General features: G+C 37.0%; 2 long non-coding RNA genes across 2 annotated transcripts in view; one reads left to right on the top strand and one right to left on the bottom strand.

Annotated features, from left to right (window-relative positions):
• Window positions 1-18,227, top strand: part of LOC309642407 — a 42,273-nt gene extending 24,046 nt beyond the window's left edge. The window contains exon 2 of the long non-coding RNA XR_014253168.1: window positions 1-18,227. This exon is cut by the window's left edge and continues 16,178 nt beyond it. This is a non-coding gene — a long non-coding RNA (uncharacterized lncRNA).
• LOC309642418 overlaps window positions 17,030-18,230 on the bottom strand; it is a 4,436-nt gene continuing 3,235 nt past the window's right edge. The window contains exon 2 of the long non-coding RNA XR_014253181.1: window positions 17,030-18,230. This is a non-coding gene — a long non-coding RNA (uncharacterized lncRNA).

The following is an 18,230-nucleotide window of genomic DNA, read 5'->3' as shown; positions in this document are numbered from 1 at the left end:
TATATGTGACAAAAAAAAATATTAATGATAGTAAAGAATCCTTCTTCATTTTTAAGTTTGTTTTTTAGCTTTGAAACCAAAAAAGCTCATAGTTGTGATCATAAGTTGTGATCATTTTCTTTAACTGGTTTCAAAGCTGATCTCTATGCAATGAAAGGAGAAACAAGCTAATAAACAAACATGCTATGACCTTCTGATCATAAAGACAGATTACAGGCACCCCTTGGAGATATTACAGGTTTGGTTTCAGACTACTGCAATAAAGTGAATATCACAATAAAACAATTATCCCCAAACAATTACAATGGTAACATCAAAGATCACTGATCACAGATCACCATAACAAATATAATAATAATGAAAAAGTTTGAAATATTGTGAGAATTACCAAAATGTGAAACAGAGACACGAAGTGAGCAAATACTGTTGGATAAATGGAGCCAACAGATTGCTCCACGTAGGATTGCCACAAACCTTCAATTTGTAAATAATGCAATATCTGTGAAGCACAATAAATTGAAGCACAATAAAATGAGGAACGCCTGTATTTGACTCTGGACATCGTCTAGCATTTATGACAGCTCCACCCCCATCCTTTCCAGAACAGACCTGATTAATCAAGTGTAACATTCTCTGAGTTCAGATTTGAATTCAGAATCACATCACTCTGCTAATCCTTTTACTGATTTAATCTCACCTTTCCTTTAAAAAGGTAATTTATTTTATCACTGAGTAGCCTGAGGCTCAGATGGATAAGACTCTTGACCAAAACCAAGCATTGGTAAGTGGTTTATTCAGTTTCTGCCTAATTCTCTCTGCCTCCAAGGCCTGAAATATACTGCTTGTATTCCTCTCCCCATAGTAAGAACAAGAGAGTTTGAAAGAAGATAAATGCAAACTGAACTTCAGCATTCATTCATTCATTCATTTTATTCATAGTGCTTATTAAGCATTTCCAATTTGCCAGGCAGTGTTCTAAAATGAAGGGAATATAATGGTCAATAAAGCAGACAAAAACATAGTATGTGTACTTGTGGGAAGACAGATAATAAGCAAGATCAGTAAATAAAATATTAAATATGTTGGTAAATGCAACAGAGAAAAACATAAAACAAGGAAAGTCAGAATGGGGGACTATATATTAGAAGGTCAGGCAGAGATCTTCTCATGAGAAGATAATATTTAAAGGAAGAATAATTGAAAGAAAAAAGGAGATTGGGGAAAGTTCATTTCACGTGGAGGGTAAGTGCGTAAGCCCTTAGGTGAGAGGTCTGTCACAGAGGCTGAGGGCACTGAAGTAGAGAGACCAGGTGACAGAGTAGTGGGAAGTAGATTCAGAGAGAGGCAGGAGGTTGAGGAGAGCAGACCGAGTACAGTCTTGTAGGACGTAGGAAAGACTTTGTATTTTGAGCAAGATAGGCAGAGATTGGAGGGCTTTGACAAAAGAGTGCATGATCTGGGTTTGGAGGCTGACTAGAATTGTTGAACTGTTGACTATTTTCCTGGTGAGAAAAAATTAGAAATATATATTCCAACTCTAATGTTCTTAAACTAACTATAGAGAGGTATGTTGTTATGAGCTGAACTGTGGCCCCCCAAAATCCATATGTTGAAGTCCTAAGCCCCAGTACCTCAGAATGTGACTGTATTCGGAGATGGGGCCTTTAAAGAAGGGATTAAGTTAAAATGAGGCCATTAGCGTGGGCCCTAATCCAGTCTGACTGGTATCCTTATAAGAAGAGTTTAGGGCACAAACACAAGAGGGGAGTGCACAGAGGAATGGCCATGTGAGGAAACAGTGAGAAGGTAGCCATCTGCAAGCCAAGGAGTGAGGCCTCAGAAGAAACCAGACCTGCCCACACTTTGATCTTGGATTTCTAGCTTCCAGAACTATGAATAAATAAATTTCCCTTGTTTAAGCTACCCAGTGTGTGGTATTTTGTAATGGTAGCCTTAGCAAACAAATTTGTATGCCTTACAAAACCATATAGTCAAATGCAGGTTTTCTTCTGATGGGGAAAGAGCATACTTTTTCATGTGACACTGAGCATACAACAATGACAACCAAAGTGTGTTTCTTCCTCTTCTTTTTTTTTTTTTTTTGGCTGCGTTGGGTCTTTGCTGCTGCACTCAGGCTTTCTCTAGTTGCGGCGAGTGGGGGCTACTCTTCGTTGCGGTGCACGGGCTTCTCATTGTGGTGGCTTCTCTTGTTATGGAGCACGGGCTCTAGGCACGTGGGCTTCAGTAGTTGTGGCTCGTGGGCTCTAGAGCACAGGCCCAGTAGTTGTGGCATGCGGACTTCAGTAGTTGTGGCTCGCGGGCTCTAGAGCACAGGCTCAGTAGTTGTGGTGCACTGGCTTAGTTGCTCCGCCGCATGTGGGCTCTTCCTGGACCAGGGCTCAAACCCGTGTCTCCTGCATTGGCAGGCGGATTCTTAACCACTGTGCTACCAGGGAAGTCCTCTTCCTATTCTTTTTACTGGAAAGATAAATATCTTTAATACATAATATTTAATATAACTATCTGGGCAGAGTTATGTCCTACCTCATTATGGCAATTGGAGACAAACTCAGTTCTTCAGCTTATTTTGCACGTGCATACTTTTAAAAGGAACTGCTTCACCTAAATACTGCCAATTAAGCCTATTCGTAAGGGAGTTATTATAAACTAACAAAGTTTTTATTAACTATTTTCTTAGATACTCTCTAAAGAAAATTCTAATTTCTAGCCTTTTAAATAATGATTGATATTTGTTTACTTACATATGTTTTGAAAAGTGTTAGAATTGAGTTTGGTCAAGATAGAAAGCCTCTTTAAATAATTCAGAATTTTTAAAAATTGTTCATTTTATTACTCAAACTTCTCAATTCTTCTTCTCAAAATCTCCTTTTCGGGGCTTCCCTGGTGGTGAGGTGGTTGAGAATCCGCCTGCCAATGCAGGGGACACGGGTTTGAGCCCTGGTCTGGGAAGATCCCACATTGCCGCGGAGCGACTACGCCCGTGAGCCACAACTGCTGAGCCTGCGTGTCTGGAGCCTGTGCTCCGCAACAAGAGAGGCCACGACAGTGAGAGGCCCGCGCACCGCGATGAAGAGTGGCCCCCGCTTGCTGCAACTGGAGAAAGCCCTCGCACAGAAACGAAGACCCAACACAGCCAAAATAAATAAATAAATAAATAAATTTAAAAAAAAAAAAAAATCTCCTTTTCGTCCTGAAGCCTTAGCATTAAGACAAGAGTATAAAGGAAATCCAAAAAAGAGGGGATATATGTATACATATAGCTGATTCACTTTGCTGTGCAGCAGAAACTAATACAACATTGTAAAGCAACTATACCCTAATTAAAAAAAAAAAAAAAGACAAAGTATAAATTGGGAAAATTCTGGTGTAGCATTTCTCTGAACAAAGCAAAGGAAATAAAGAAAAGAAGGAAAGAAAAAAATGTAAATTAACCAAATAATTGCAGAGACTCTGTGGTTGAGTTGTTGGGGGCAGAAGGTTAATATCTGTCTTTTTAGGTTCCTCACTTACATTCTGACACACACACATACACACACATGGAAACATGCCCTCTACATAGGGTTACCGGAGGGAATACAGAACACCTGGTTAAATTTGAACTCAGATCCACAACAAATAATTGTTTAGTATAGGTATGTCTCAAATACCAGGTGTATTTTTATTTGTTAATCTGGCAACCCTCCTCTGCAGTCATCCTCTCAGTTTTGTGCTGAAACTGGCCTGTTCAAGCTCAAAAGAGTTGATTGTTAAATTTTATGAAATTTTACAGTCTGGTTGGCATCAAGCTGATAGTTTGAAATTGGCCAGAGTAAGAGTATTAACACCACAGAAATTGGCAAAATTTAAAAAGCAGGGCTTTTCTGTTTGGAGAGCTGGTTTTTGAGCACGTACCAGATCACCACTGCTTCCCCTTAGGCTGCTCACAGCATCATCTGAAACTATTTTTTTATAGGAATAAAAACATCTTACAATTGCAAAGCACTTTGCAGTTTACAAACTGTTTCACACACTTTATTTCACTGAATCATTACAATCTCATGTTTGTCCTTAATTAATGGATAGGAAGAAAGGAAGCTTCAACTTTCTTGAGGCAAGCAATTGGTTAAGAACCAAAGCGGTGAAGGAAGGAAGGATGGATGGAGTTAGAAAAAGTCTAAAGTAACACCACAAATGACTTACTGCAGATGGGAAAATGTGTTTGCATAGTGGAGAGTAACTACCTTAGCCGAGAGATCAAATGGTGGTAGAACCTGACATATGTCAGTCCTGATGTGATGCAACGTGACATACACAAAGTCACTGCAATGTAGTCTTGACAAAAATGTTTACCCAGAATCTAATAAGGCCTGTAGACATAAATTTCAATTTAGAGGAAATACAAGAGATAGGGGAACGTATTAAACTACACAATGAGGAAGTAATTAAACAAATTCAGAATGTGGAACATTTTATGAGGAAACTGGTCTGGGCTTTTCAAAAAAAATGTCATTAAAAAAAATGGGTATGTGGAAGGAACTGCTTTCTAAAAGAAACTAAAAAGATGTAGCAGTATATACAATGTATGAACCTAGAAGGAATTCTTCTTTAGAAAAAAACAAAAAAAGAACTAGAAAACACATCCTTGGCATAAGTGGGGAAATTTGAATATGGTCTAAAGATTAGATGATAACAAGGGATTTTTGTTAATTTTCATAGGTGTGTTATTAGTATTGTACTTATGTAACACAATTTCCTCATTTTGAAGAATTTAAGGGTGAAAGTATACATTGTCTAAAATTTATTTTTAAACATTTCAGAAAAAATGTGTGTATTAATAGAAAGATATAAAACAAATACAGTAGATGGTTAATTGTTGAATCTATGTGACATGAATACAGTATTCACTGTACTAGTGTTTCAACTTTTCTGTTTATTTGAATAACAAAAAATTGAAGATATAAAAGAAAAAAAACAGCTTTGGACATTGAAAATGCTCAAAGAAAGCAGATTCTGGTACAAATGGAGAAGTAGAGGTTTAAAAAGAGAGAAAGAGAGAGAGGCTATGAAAAGTCTTCCCAGGATTGGCCTTTAGACAGAGGATTGGCCACCGGAGACAAACCAAAGTGATATTTATAACTCTGTTTTTTCACTAGTAAGATACATGCTCATAAAACAAACTAAATAAAAATGTTTTCAAATCATCCAGAATTTTAAAGTGGTTCATGATCATGTAGAAGATATGAAGCTCATGAGATTACATTCAAGTATGCAAGAGTTAAACTTCCTTTGTATTTCTCAACCAACCCAATTTTTATTTCAGAGTTTTTCTTCTTTCTTTTTCTCCCCAGTTATCATGCATATTCCAGGAACTCTTGAAATAGCAATCAGCTCTTAGAATCAGAAGAGAATCTGGCTTTAGTTTCTCCATGTACACAATCTCAGGCTGTGCTTGGTTCTCTGTCTACACTAGTTGCTATTATACTTTGACATCTCTCTCCCTTGTCCGTAAACTTTTCCTTAATCAACTAACTTTTGGTTATTTCCCTGCTCCTCTTGAGGGCATGGGAAACATGCAGGTGCTCTCTCTCCTGACTTTTTGGGGCTTCTGGAAATATAATGAGGCTAAATAAGGCCATGTTCCCAAAGAAACCATCTAATCATTTTTATCCTACAGCCCCAGTGCTGTGCTAGGTTAAAGTCAGAACTCTGGGATCTTGCTACCTTGTTTGCCTAAGACTCAGGGCCCCAGTGTGTGAATTCTTTTATTTCCCCCTGGCCACTTCCAGGTTGGTGGTCTATATGAAATGCAGGGCATAGGCCTTTTCTCAGGGATATGATGCTACCTAAACTCTTGCATCTTCTTCCCCTCTCTCTTTCTCCCCACCCTCCCCCAGTTAGGAAAAGCTTTATTTAGTTTTAGAGATAAGAAAAAAAATCACGCAGAGTACTTAGGGTATCCCCCTAAATCTTTTGTTTATGCCCCAAGCTCCAGGCTTTCAAAACTTAGAAATAAATATTTACTTTTGTTCTCTGGATTCTACTGGGTCATCACTTCCCTGAGGTTAAGAATAGTCAGTCCCAGATGCTACCTTAATTAATGAAGGAGGACAACTTAATGGGAATATAGGAATACCAACCCCTTTGTTTTACATATCAACACAACATCCACTACATTTATAAAAACACTAACATGTACTTATACACAATTCTGCCAGAATACCATCCTCCCGCAAACACTTTGTAATTCAGGATACATGATCATTTTTGATATCAAAGTGTCTTAAATTAGCTCAGGCTTTTTTGTGCAAAATGAGTTCTCTTACAGAGTGCAATCCAATGCAAATATAATTTGAGCCATATATGTAATTTAAAATTTTCTAGTACCTAGATTACAAAAGTAAGAAGAAACAGGTGTAATTAATTTGATAATTATTTTATTTAACTCAATATGTCCAAAATATTACCATTTCAACATGTAATCAACACCAAAGCATTAATATGTTACATTCTGGTTTTCCATGCTAAGTGTTACCATGCTAAGAAACCCAGCATGTATTTTTTACTTACAGTATATCTCAATTTGCACTAACCACATTCCAAGTGCTAAATACAGTCACTACTGTACTGGACAGTATGATTCTAGCATCTCTTTTTTCAATGCATCACAAAACATCAGAACTTTCAAAAGTGAATATATTTTATTTTACTAATTGGATTAAAGGCTTTCTGATATGTATAAAATTTTCTCCATTTGATTCATGGGGGCTAACAAATGATGATAAAAATGTCTGTACATCATATACTCGCAAACACACATGTATGTCACAATAATTCTCTATCTTGAAAAATTATGGTTTTAGGTTTATGCAGTTTATTTATTATTTCTGTGTTTATCCACAGTATGACTTGTCAGTAGTAATAAATAAGAATAATAATTAGACTCTAAATACATAGGGTCATTGTTGATCACATGATGAAAACTTTCTAGAAGAGAATACTAGGTAGGGGAACAGAGAGAGAATATAAAAAGAAAGAAAAACAGCGAGATATTGTGAAAAACTAGATTTCTTTATTTTAACTGGTGGGTCCTGAAGACACTTAGATGCATTTTTCTTTTTTTCTTTTGGAGGACAGTGTCGTTAATTTATGAAAATCAGAAGAAAACCTAGCAACTGAAAAAGTTCAAATGAAAGTTTTAGCATTCAAAAAGGAAATATAATATCTAAGGAAACATGGTCTAGCTATTTTTAATGTAGTAGAGACCCTATTTGTGGGAATACATGTAAAAACCGATCTATACATGCCTACCTAATGCTCAGATAGTGCGTTTCCAACATGTCTAAGGAACAAAATACATATCGTTGTACAAAAGAACACAGCAGAAGTGCAACTTCTTGTTGAAACCTAAGACTACAGTGAGATACTAAGCAAGTAAGACATGGGTTATAAAGATTGAATTCTTTATATGCTTTGATCAAAAGCCAAAAGCATGGACCTGTACAACCTTGAATAATTTCCCCCAAATTTGATTTACTTTAAAGTCCTCCTCAATATAATGGTTCCCATAAAGTTCTGGGATCTGTGCTAATATCCCTTGTCCTACAGTATCTATCAAATTTTAAATTCCTGGATAGTGGTGATCTCTTCCTTTGGCACTGACATGTGGTTATCAGGCCATTTTTATAAATATAACCTTTATCAACATAGTGCCACAAACTCAATCACGTTGTAACTAAAGTGATGGCTTGGCACTCCAACAGCTACATAGCTGACAATTACACTGGGAACCATCAGCTCAGTGTGGTCCTCTCTAAAACCTATAGATTGTTCAATAATTTGTATATAAACAGCTGATCTGATCAGTTATATAAAATTGATTGTAGAGGCATTCACACTTTCTAAAATCCAGCACTATATAAAGTTTGTATCACTTGTTAAAAATTATAAATTTGAACCAAAAGCTTCTTGTCTTAAAGTGGTATAAAAAATTAATTTTTATTAGTGAAGCAATTGCTTTAAGTAGGTGAGAAATATCTCCATATAAACTGAGATAATAGAATTGGGGAAATTTTGAGTCCATTTAACTTGGGCATGCTTTTTATAACAACCTAGTTAAATTGCACAGGGAGTTTTAAAGAAATAATAGGAAAAAATTTAAATTCAATAAGAATGCAGCATTCTGTTTGTAAGAGCTGGTGAAATTTAATCTCATTCAATAAAAGGACCAAAAAAATCTGTGACTCTTTCCCAGTAAAAGTCTCATAATATTTGGAAAATATCATTTGAAGCTATGTTCTAACTCTCTACAAGAACTTTTGAGAAAGCTTAATGAAGGCTTTAGATTTCAGGGCATAAATATAGTCTGAAATGGTTACTAAGGTATATTTATTAGATTTATTATTTCCTTTAAAGAACTCATGTAGCTGTTTAAGATTTACCAAAGTGATGGATACCAAGAAAATAATCTGTGGTCTTAATTGCCAAGTTCCCAAACCATAAAGAATAATAGTAGGATCAGAGGGTAAAATTGCTCCTTTGATCACAAAGTACAAACATTACAGGATCTTCACTACCATAGAAATGCACCTATATGAGGTGTTTTTCACATAATATGCAATTGCCTTGTTTAGAGCATCTTCGGAGAATTAAAAGCTCATGTTAATACTTAACTATGGTAGTATAATAAGTACTCTCTACTTAAAAAAAAAATCAGCAAGGCCAAATAAATGTCATCTGAGGTATCTCCCTAATGAAATTCTACAATTCTATGCAAATTTTCAAATTTGGGAGAAAAATGAATTTTTGTTCTAGTTTAGGAAAATATTGTATTAATATTTTTGAAATTGATATCCATGGCTTCAACTCAGTTAGTGACTCTCAAATCTATAGCTAAAGTCCAAGTTTCCCTCTTTGGAGACACAGACGTATGGATCCAAATATTCAATGAACATCTCCACCTGGTTCTCCCAAAGTACCTCAAACTAAACATCTCTAAAATGGAAGACAGCGTCATCTATCCTCATCCTCATCTTTTTGTGTAATTTATGCTGGTAGATGATGTTACCATTACTTCAGATTCCCAAGGCAACAATTTTGGAGATATTTTAAATGGCTCTTTACCATTCACATTCAATTTTCCCAAAAGTTCTGTAACAAAAACAATGTGAGATAATGATTGAAATCTTTTTCTGTGCCTGGAGGTAATCAATAAAGCAAGGCATTTCAGTGAGGACATCATCTATTTTCCTTAGTTGAGACCCTTAGTTTTCCCCCAGGTTTGACAGTAACTACTTTGATGGTCTTTATCAGCTAGAGGCACAGGTAGGAACTGGAAGAAGAAAAGCAGATGTCATTTTCTGGGGAGAGGCAGAGTTTAGAGAATTTTAATCCTCGCATCTGCTTCCACTTCACCCTAAAAGATAACATTCAACCTTTCTGTTCCTCTCTTACAAGATCAGAGGTGTCAAAAGCTTCCCTTTCCACATCACACTGAGTTGGGAACTGATGAAGAATGCTTAGCTGAGCCATCAAACTGTAGAGCACCTGCTGTTGCTGGGGTGTGAAGAAAGGGTCAAGAGAGAACAGGGCAGCTGAGACAGAGAGCACCAGGAGGCAGTCTGTTCTCAGGCAAGGATGCACAAATCTAAATTTCCCTGGTTTAGACTGGAGATTGAGGCCTAAGTCATATTTCTGGCTCCACCACCACCCCACCAAGAGCCATGGGCATTCAGTGGTTAAGGGGTCCTCAGCAGGAAAATGCTGTGGGATAAACAGACCTCCTGGTAGGAATCTAGGAGGAAAGTGGAGCTCTGAGGAAGAAAGGAACTGGCTAATCAACAGCCAGATCTCCCAAGTCAGAGAACTAGGAGGGACGGCCTTGTAATATCCTCCAGAAAAAGCAAATGTACCCACAAAAGAGAACCAATATTTGGAAGTCTATCTACAGACTGCTTTACCCTGAGAAGGAGTGGCCAAGAAAGGGGACAGGGTACCTGCCAGTAGCTACGTGTCGCTCAATTCAATGTCTCCCCTCCCCCCACTCTGCCATTGATAGATCCAGGCTTGAAGGATATGACAAGAGGAAGCGTGGAGGGGGAGGAAATGAGAAGGACCAACCAAGAGCCCCTTCCTACAAGTCTAGTCTGTGCTGAAGGAGGAGGAGAATTTTGAATGAGAGAAAAAACTTTTAAGAGCCCAAAATGACTAAAATATTATGAAATTATACTGATATTGTAAAGAATCTTACAGGAGAAAAAGAGAGTGTGTAGTTAGAAGCAGTTTTGGAAAGATAGAACCGTTCCATGTTTACACCAGTATGAGTTGACCTCAATCAAATCAATGCATGAATATTCAAGCTTCTAAATATTTCCCAGATCTATTGTCTTTCTTGTCCTGTTATAACTGCCAAAGGTAAAGTTCTGTCTAATCACCACTGACCCTGGTTATTAGTTCCCTTTCCTTCTCTCCACCCTGTAATCTTTTCCCAGCTTTTCCAGTATTTGTTTTCCTCTATCCTTTCTAACTTACAAATCTGATCATCACTTGTCACCCTTCGATAGCTCTCCATTTGTAGCAAATCAAGTAGTACTCATTTTGCATGACATTCAAGGCACTTTATGAACTGACTTCCTGTTTACCCACTCATCTTTATCTGTTGCTCAAAATTTGTACAAATGCAAACGAAAACTACTTAGAATTCCTGAATATTCTTTTCTCTCTTGGCCTATATGCATTCACATTTACTTTTTCTCTTTGCTTGGAATGCCAGGCAGTTCTACTATGCAATTCATCAGTTTTCAAGAATGACCTAAGTGCTAACTAGCCTTGAAGACTTCTCCGATTCCTTCAGGCTGACTCAAGTGTCCTTCTCCCAGGTTCTCTCTGTACTTTGTACACAACATCCTTACAACAACTGCTTCATTGAGTCATTGCAATTGCTTGTTTGCCATCACAGAATAGTAAAAATTACTGTCAAAATTAATTAGACTTGTTTTATAAGGATCCTCAAGAAGACTTTCTTTCAGGTCTTAATATTAGGAAAAGATGTGCTTCTCTTGAATAAATTGTTGGGCTTTAATATAAGAATACCTAATTTTGTACCCCTTTCTTTAGAAGATTATAATACCTAGGGCCCTCAAGGGCAGCTACCATATACCAGAAGATTAACTGCTTTTTCTTGAATGAAAAAATGATTATGTATCTTTCTTGCTTTGATCACTAGAAAGCTCAGAACTAAATCTGCAGCCCATCTTTAGCAACCACATAGGACCTCATGGCATGCAAATGCTGTATTAATCTTAATGCTGGTTTCACCTTATTTTTTTAACTTTTTTAGTTCTTCATTATACTTATCACTTTATCACTTTATTTTTATTTTTTAAATCTTTCAGTAGAGTATATACAGGCCTTATTTTTTTTCCTGAAAGCAAAATAGGGTATAATCATAAGTAGTGATTGTACATTCACTGTTTAATAAACGAAGAATAGATGTAAACACAAAAACAACATAATTTGGCAGAGTTTAATAAAAGAGATCATTGAATTTCATTTTCTTGTAAATATTGTTATGGCAGAAAACAATAGTTTATTGCTCCACTTTTAAATTCACTTTCACTGTTATGTAAGTCTAAACTTATACAGTCTAAACTAGATATACTACAGCTTCCCCCCAAAATTGTAGCTGATTTCATCAGACTTTCAGTAAAATATGTTCAAGTGACAGGCATGAAATTATCAGAAAGATTATTATCATTCTAATGTTAGTCTATCTACCAGATAGATTTTTCCATAAGAATAGTCATGATAAAGATCTAAAATTACAAAAAACTTTCCATTTGGAATTTTCCCAGTCACAAAGGAAATGATTTTAATACAGTTCAAGACTCCTTAAGTGTGGTTCTTGTTAGGTTATCTGTACCTTCCTTTCCTCAGCTCTTAGATAGGAAAATGTCTGCTAATACCACAGGTAGGGAAAATTTGTGCTTTAGGAGAAAAACTAACAAATAGATCCAAAGCCAGGACTCTTGGTGCTGTTTTTATATTTAACTATTTGATTTGAAAACGTTTCTATTCATAAGCTCTGCTGCATTTCTTTAGTAGAGGTTATATTTCCCATGCATTTTGTCATGGAAGCAAAACTTCCTATTAGGAACATGTTTCAGTTTAGTCTTTAATTTCAACTTTTCCTTTTATGAAAACTACTTAAATGGAAGGCAACAGAAGAAAAAAAGTCAGGGGCCCAAACTGGACAAGCATTCTCTGAATAATCAGATGACCTGGAGTTGGATGGAAAGCTTACATAAGAGAGAACAGTTTCTTAACTACTAAGTTTTGGGTTTTTTAAATGTAATCCTTTATATTTCTCTGTATGTTCCTGCCAGGTTTTGAGCTATTTGAAGAAAAAAAAAAAAAAAAAAGGCATTAGGGAAATGGAGAATGTAGGTTTAAAATTATTATTAAATAATAATAATTTAAATTTTATTATTTAAATTATTACATTCTGTCAATGGATCAAGTTTCCTAATATAAAAAGAAACACACTATGGCTTGATTCAACCAAAATTACTTACGTGTCAGTCAGTATTCTAAGAAATTTAACGTTATACCTCATGTAACTTCACAACAACCCCATGCGGTACATGGTGATGATGATGATGCCACAAATAAGGAGACTGAGCCTAACAGAGGTTAGGGGCTTTCCCAAGGGCTCCTTATTAATAAGTGGCAGAAAGAAAAGGTTAGGGGATGTAGGATTAGAGGTAGCCAGGAATAAAGGAACCATTATGAGTCAGATATGAATTTGAAAACAACTTCTACCACCTGCTAGTTGTGTAGCCTTGATAAATTTCTTAACCTCTCTAAAGATCCATAAGGTGGCAATTGCACCTACCTCTTAGTGCTGTGAGAAAGAAACGATACTACGTGTCAGAAATAGGGTAGGTGCTAAGTAAATGTTTGTTCAATATATTAATGTACAATTGATCAGTGAAAAGTTCTAGCATGGTTTTTAGTGAGGATTAAATGGATTAATATATGTAACTATCTGGCACATAATAAGTAGTAATAAATGTTGGTAACTATTATTATTGCTATTATTATTACAATCTATAAATAATAATTAATATTATTAAGGTCTTTAAGTAAACATAGCTATTATTATTATCATTATTAACTTGCCAGGTTTGAATATCAGTTCTTAGTTCCTGCTTACTTTGTTATCCCAGTTAGAAATTTAAAATATCCAACCTCTCCAGAGCAAAAAAAATCTCTCTTCAAAGTGAAAGCTGAGAGAAGGCGACTCTTTTGTGATCTCATCTTTGAAGTCGCATATCTACTTGTAATTCATATCTTTCCCATTCTTTCCTAGTTTATTTTTCTAACATTCTTTACAGTACTTCATAAGAAACTGCCAGCGAACATGGCTACTTTGCAAAACTTCTAATTGGGGCCAGCAATACACCATGTTCCCTTTCTACTAGGCAAGGGCTATTTCCTTGCTTTAGGAGAGATTTGACACTGCCATTCCCAATTCACAAACCCACATGTCACTGTCACAGACCTGGTTTTGATCTTTGAAGCACCTCTTCCTAAACTGGTATCCTTGCTTTTAAGGAAAGGAGACCTGGTGCCTCCATCAGATATTATTAACCTGAGGAGAAACACAAATCCTGCCATGACAGACGTGGCTTGTGACATAAGCATGCTGTCGTCTCCAAGAGTGTGGTATGGAAAACAGTCTGAAGGGTACAGCCCAGCCTGCTGACTGGCACTGCATGTACAGGAAACCATCTGGACAAAGGGTTGAATCTGTTTCAAATTAGGAGAGTAAAAATACAGTAAGATGATTGCGCTGTGATTAAATAACTGAAAACAATTTATCAGTTCAATAAGTTGTCACACCATCTGTCACATAAATGAGACAGTAAAACAGATTTGGCCTATAACACAGTCTGATGAAATGCAAACGGGATTTGATTATTCCTTTTGTAAATTCCTGTTTTTATTACCTTTGTGGTATGAACTTCCTAGTTTTAGTAGTCATTTGTCAAGAATTCCGTTCTCTTCTTGACATCCTTTTGTGTTTTTGCTTTTTCATTTTATGGAAGCACAGCTTGGAGACTGTACCAAAAAATATGTCATGTTTTCATTCATTTTAAGAATCAATGAAACTTGAAATGCACTCTATTAATAATTGCTACCATTTATTGAGGACTTATTATGTGCCATGTTAAACTTTTTATAGGCAGTCTCATTCAATCCTCATAACAACCATATTAAATAGGTTTTATAAACCTGAGAAAATTGTGTCTTAAGAAAAATTAAATAATGTACTCAGGGTCACGCAAAACTTAAGTGAAAGATCTGGAATCTAAACTCAGGTCTGTCTAACTCCAAAGACTGTAATTTTATTACTTACTCTTTTTTTAGGTCCAATTCAATTTAAAAAAAAAATTCCAGAGTACCCTTAGCCAAATACTATGAGGAATTCAGAGAAAGTAGACAGCAGATGCAGATTGGTAGGTGCAACTTATAAGGCACAGTCTAGGACAAAAGTGTATAATTATTAAAACTGAAGTAAGTTCAGTTCCCACTCCACTGCCCCAAGCCAGAAAAATATAACTATCTAACCTCTGTGGAGAAATCTTAAATTGTGCTACTGAGTGGACAAAAGGAGCTATAGATATAAATAGCCAGTGCCTTAATGAGATAATTAAAAACAGATTTTCAGTTCCCCTCAGATAACTTTTACTCTGATACTTCAAAGCCTGAATATAAGTAGAACATAAGTGATTCTTCAATCATTTTGAGACATACATATATATGTAGCCATTGTGCCAGTTAGCAATTTGTTGCTTCTTAGGTCCAAATCCACCCTTCTTTGCCCTGTGACATGTTTCTCCTTTGCCAGCTGGTACAATGCTTTGTCAGTAGAAGATGCTGGGGTGGAGGGGGGAGGAGACACTACAAGGGGAAGAGGGTTTCTCTTCTTTGTTTAGTGCTGTATCTCTTACTCCAGCAGCTCAGCTGCCAATGGATGGCTTCCTTGCCAGCAGGCAGCATCCTTGCTAGTGGGCAGGGGGCTCCCATGCCACTGCAGGAGGGGGCTCAGTAGCACACACCCTTCCAAAGAGTTTTGCCAGTACAACCATGGGCATCTTCTCAGTGAGTCTCATCAGTATCCCAGTTGTCAGCTTCTCCACAAGTCTCTCTGGTACCCACAGTGTGTGGTTTCCTTCAGTACAGCTCCTGCCTGCATTGCTTAACAAACTTCACCGTCCAGTGGGCATAGCCACACTCTCTTCAGAGAAGCCTGGACCCAGCCTTGGGGTGGAGGACAGCTCCTCCAAGTTAGTTCCTTCCTCGGGTTCTCTCTCTCAGCCCTAGAGTCAGAAGCTCTTCTTTACATCTGTTATCCCTGCACTTCCATCACCCTTAGAGCCTGTATACAAACTCCTCCAAAAATCCTTTCAGGTTCCTAATGTTAAATTGCCTCCATTGTCTGAATTTCCATTAATTATTTATTTAAACCTCTCATATGCTTCTTGGCACTTTCTCCCTTATGTTTTAGCTGTAATAAATATGGATTATTTCACACCACTCAGGGTATGAATAAGACCATACTGTTTATTTCTCAAATTAAATTAGAATTATGTTCTAGAAATACAAAACCAGTCTAGGTTAGCATGAAGTCCAGAATCATATTCTTAACGCTACCTATTTGCCAACCTAGATCATCCAAAATGAGTACAGAAAGTAGGTCCTTAGTCTTCCCTTTTCAAGAGGGGAAGAGCTAGTGCTTACCCTTTACATAGAGTAAGTAAGCAAAGGCTTAGATCACCAGCAAAATAAAGGCATCAACAAGATAAGTTCACTTTTTATTTTTCATCTGAAAATATAGAAAAAAGGCATTTTAATGTTGGCACACATGAAAGTTTTACATTTATGGTTAATATTAAGCTGACTTTGATGTACATATGGGGTAAGTGGGTGAGAGTTTCTTAAATATTCTGGGCTCTGAGCCTCTGGAGATCCTGCCTGGAAGAATACTGGCATCCCTCAGTTTGTCCTGCTGTCACTTGCTAGTATACAAGGCCACTGCTGAGCTTTTGGGGGCTTCCTTCCTCTGCCTATTGCTGTTGTTTCATGCCAAGTCCCAGCCTAGGCCAGCCTGGTCTTTTGAATGAGGGTGGCTCTGAGTGTTATTTCATTCCCTTATTACCAGCTTGGCTATGAATCATCCTTGCTCAGGTTCCCAAGACCAGGGCTCTAATGCCTAGTCCATCTGGGTACCCACAGAGCCACCCTTGTCTGAGGCCATTCTACATCGGAACTTTTGGATCCAAGTGGGCTCAAACACCAACCTACATAAAATCTTCAAACTTTATGTGTTTCACATCCTGAGAGATCTAACACAAAGTGTTCCTTCCACACTCCGGTGATTCATCTGCAAAGCTTGTTGGTCATTAGAAAGAACTGAAAGGGAGGCGTAGCCACAATTCTTAGAGAATGAGTCACTCTCCCATTCCTTCCAACCAAGTCATTTTTCCCAAGGATGAATGCAGAATTTGCAACAGTAGCAACACACATACACACAGTTCTTGAATGTTCGTTTCAATATTTTGTTATGACATTGTCCTATTTTCACTAGAATCAAAATCCTAAATGTGAGCTTAATGCCTAATTTATTTCTGTCCTTCCTGCAGTACAAAGTGCAATATTTTTGTGTACGATAAGTGAACAAATATTTGTTGAATGAAGGAGTGAATGAGCTGCATTATTTTTAATTCCAAGAAATTAGATTGACTAGCATAAATCATGTAATTAACATTTTTACTTTAAAATAATATACCAGAGGGGCGGAGTCAAGATGGTGGACTAGGAGGATGTGGAATTCGCGTCTCCGCACAACTAGGGCACCTACTAAGCATCGGTGGGGAACCACGGACACCTAAGGAGACAGGAGGAACCCTCAGCAACTGGTTGTTTCAATTATATTTTTATATTTCCTAATATATTTTTTATCTTTCTAATTTTGTTTTTTATTCTTTGTCTTTTGTACTGCTCCTTTTTTCTTTTCTTTTTTTTTGTTTTTGCATCAACACATGGCTTGCAGGATCTTGGTTCCCAGGCCGTAGGCCGGGCCGGAGCTCCTGTGGTGGGAGCTCCGAGTCCAAACCGCTGGACTAACAGAGAACCTCAGACCCCAGGGTATATTAATCGGAGTGAGGCCTCCCAGAGGTCTCATCTTGGCACCAAGACCAGACTCTATCCAACTGCCTGCAAACTCCATGCTGGACATCTCAAGCCAAGCAACAAGTAAGACAGGAATACAGCACCACCCATCAAAAGAAAAAAAAAAAGGAAACAACAAAAAAATATGTTACAGATGAAGGAGCAAGGTAAAAACCTACAAGACCAAATGAATGAAGATAAAATAGGCAACCTACCTGAAAAAGAATTCAGAGTAATGATAGTAAAGATGGTCCAAAACCTCAGAAACAGAATGGAGAAAATACAAGAAACATTTAACAAGGATCTGGAAGAACTAAAGAGCAAACAAACAGTGATGAACAGCACAATAACTGAAATTAAAAATATTTTAGAAGGAATCAATAGCAGAATAACTGAGGCAGAATAACGGATAAGTGACATGGAAGATAAAATAGTGGAAATAACTACCACAGAGCAGAATAAAGAAAAAAGAATGAAAAAAATTGAGGACAGTATCAGAGGCCTCTGGGACAACGTTAAACTCACCACATTCCAATTATAGGAGTCCCAGAAGAAGAGAAAAAAAGGGTCTGAGAAAATATTTGAAGAGATTATAGTTGAAAACTTCCCTAACATGGGAAAGGAAATAGTCAATCAAGTCCAGGAAGCACAGAGAGTTCCATACAGGATAAACCCAAAGACAAACATGCCAAGACATATATTAATCAAACTATCAAAAATTGTACAGATGAACCGGTCTGCAAGGCAGAAATAGAGACACAGATGTAGAGAGCAAACGTATGGACACCAAGGGGGGAAAGTGGCAGGGGGCGGTGGTGGTGGTGGGATGAATTGGGAGATTGGGATTAACATATATACACTCATATGTAAAAAATAGATAACTAATAAGAACTTGCTGTATAAAAAATAAATAAAATAAAATTCAAAAACAAAAAACAAAAAAACCCTGCAGAAGTTTACCTAGAAATATAAAAAACTATCAAAAATTAAATACAGGG

The sequence above is a fragment of the Balaenoptera physalus genome (assembly GCF_965194825.1).
Source record: "Balaenoptera physalus genome assembly, chromosome: 14".
Classification (NCBI taxonomy): Eukaryota; Metazoa; Chordata; class Mammalia; order Artiodactyla; family Balaenopteridae; genus Balaenoptera; species Balaenoptera physalus.
The sequence above is the reverse complement of the archived record's forward strand: the minus strand, read 5'-3'. Positions and strand labels throughout refer to the sequence as shown.